The sequence below is a fragment of the Amblyomma maculatum genome, unplaced genomic scaffold (genome assembly GCF_055883805.1).
Source record: "Amblyomma maculatum isolate TAMU_Amacu unplaced genomic scaffold, ASM5588380v1 scaffold_13, whole genome shotgun sequence".
NCBI classification, from domain to species: domain Eukaryota; kingdom Metazoa; phylum Arthropoda; class Arachnida; order Ixodida; family Ixodidae; genus Amblyomma; species Amblyomma maculatum.
In genome coordinates this window covers 206648-209361 of record NW_028146738.1, presented here as the reverse complement: position 1 = coordinate 209361, position 2714 = coordinate 206648, and the positions used below count along the sequence as shown (strand labels likewise).

General features: G+C 48.9%; 1 non-coding gene across 1 annotated transcript; it reads left to right on the top strand.

The window, feature by feature from the left end:
- Positions 1-216: 216 nt before the first annotated feature.
- Positions 217-531, top strand: LOC146172078 (Nuclear RNase P). Its single transcript, XR_014702613.1, has one exon.
- The last annotated feature ends 2183 nt before the right edge of the window (positions 532-2714 follow it).

The window sequence follows — 2714 nt, the reverse complement described above, 5'->3', positions numbered from 1 at the left end:
CGTTAGCTGTCGGGTTCCGGGGTGATGCTTGCATAAGGGGGCACTTCCGGAGCACACTGTTGCTCGAATTGCTTCCCCTTGGAAGGTCTGAGGAAGGTCTGAGACAGGAGCCCGGGGCACCTCCGGAGCACACTGTTGCTCGAATTGCTTCCCCTTGGAAGGTCTGAGACAGGAGCCCGCCCTGCGAAGGCCCTAGGGGTCCCAACCGAGAGGCATGATGCTTGCATAAGGGGGCACTTCCGGAGCACACTGTTGCTCGAATTGCTTCCCCTGGGAAGGTCTGAGACAGGAGCCCGCCCTGCGAAGGCCCTAGGCGGGTCCCAACCGAGAGGTCGGTCGGCTCCACAAGAAACGTACGCCGCGGGGTTCGGTCGAGGGAGGATGCCTGCGCTCTTACCGGTCTAGGCGTGACCGAAGGGCCCCGGTCTCGGCCGTTGGAACGGACCGTGGCTGGCGTTCTGAGCTCGATTTGCAAGGTGCCGCACTCGCATTTGTGTGAGGTGAACATAACTCAATTCTGACTACTTCATCTCGGAGCCCCCCCCCCCCCCCTTTTTTTTTCTTTCCCATTTTTTTTACTTGTGCTGGCTTGGGGGTCGCAAAGAGAGTTTCCCGCGTCTCTAGGCACTCGCTCCATACCATATAATCGAGATAACGGGCTCCACTTTGAACAGTGTGTACTGAACACTGATTACGGCATGGCATTGAACCTTCATTGATTATGAAGATTTTGGTCAGTTAAGCTTTCCCGAAAATTCGTGCTTTTATTCGACATAAACTCTTTCTTTAGGCGATAGCTTACATAGCTCATTCAGCCGAAAAGCCACAGGCGCCGTAGTACTAGCTGTAGTTGTCGGCCCCTTTTGCCGGGAACAACTGAGAGGCTGCGTAAAATATCGTACCGTGGTTTTTGGGCTTCCGGTGATCGATGATTTACTGGTGATTGATGATTTACGATGAGTTAAGGAAATCATTGCGATAATTGATGAATTTGAGAAATTTAAAAAATGAAAATGTTGTGAATAGGGTGGCTCAAAAGTGTCAAAATGATCGCAGTACAAGTCAATGCTTGATGATGCTAATTACCCAGGTAGCACAGAATGTAGGGCCCCAGTAGGTCCGATGTAGGCAAGTGGGGCCGGGGCAACCATTATAAAACCTGCATCGGTCCCCAATGGGGCAAATGTGGGAAAGCCTCATTTGGGCTTGCCCCTGTTCCTTCTGCATGGGTCCCATAGCGGCGTTGCTCGGGCTAATGCAGAGCACATTCCTGCATCCAGACCGCAAGGGTCCACTGTCGGATATTTAAGGGCAATCCAACCTAATTGTGGGCTCTTTATGGCAAAGCCCACATAGATCCGGAATGAGGCCGCCCCCATAAAATCTTTGTGGGACCTACATCGGCCGATGCTGCCCCAATCGGCCCCTTGTAGGTTACTTGAGGGTAGGTGAAATATGAATAATATTAAGAGCTTAATTTGGGCAAGCCCTCGCGAAGCCCAAATGAGGCAGCCTTAGCTAAACCGCTTTAGGTCCCACATAGGCTGTAATAGGGCTGGAAGGCGGGCAGGCCTGCATGATACTAAAATCGGTCCCTTGTGGGGAATTTGAAGGCACGTGCAACAGCAAGTGGGATTTAGGTTCAAAAACAACACCCAGCCCAATTGGGGCTGCCCACACGAAACCGCTGTAGGCCCCACATCGGCCGCAATGGGGCTAGAAGGCGTGCGTGCAATTTTGTAATGATTCTTTTCAACCTTTATTTGTATTATATGCTGCAAATCAACTATATATTACTATGTGGGCGCGCTGACAAGCCGATTAAATCTAACATTGTGGCGGTGCAACTTACGGAGAAACCGGAGCGCGCGTAAATCGGCCTATTGGTTACACATTCTTACAGAAAGTTACACTTTCTTCAGAAGACGCGATATTTTCTTAGGTCATGCAGCATCCCTTAGGAAGAATAATTAATTATTGCCAGCGTGTCCACCAGTGCATTTATTTCCAATACTCCCTCACATGAACTTCAGGAGGTTTGCGGCAAGTTGCTAAAGTTATGCGAGCGTCTTCATCGCGAGGAATTCAGGAAGGCGTTTCAAACAAACTAACGCCACCAGGTACGAAAAAGACCGACTTGCTGCTAGATGCCTGAACGTTTTAAAATGTTTCCACTGTCGTTATCGTTTAACTTACCTAAAGGGAGCAATTAACACTTCGTATTGCGCGAGGTTTGACCTTATGCGAATGAAACCATTTCACTGATAGTGCGTGTTAGTGCGTGCGTCGTTCCTCGTGGCCGTCTTGCATATGCACTATAACGCTTTGCAAGATCATTAAGCAACTCGCCTGAAAAGACGTTTTCATGCTCTTATTTAAACTGGGTGATTTTTCATTGGTCTTGTGATGCTTCTGGCGCGATCTGAATGAGCAAAATTGTGCAGGCGCCCAGGCGCAACATCGAATGCTTTCACTAATTGGCCTTTCAGCATGATGACAAAGCTTGCGAGCGTCTCATTCAAAGAGTAAAGAATGCAAATTGTTATGTTGTTATGCGTATATTTGTCATTTCGGTCTGGTCTTTTTGACGCGTCTTCATTTCCACTTGTTCTTGAGGATAAATGCCAAATTAACGCAATGTTCTTTTCTCCGGAAAGCTCCAAAACCAACGCGATATACTCAAGCACGCGCTCTAGAGAATTTTCCGATTATAC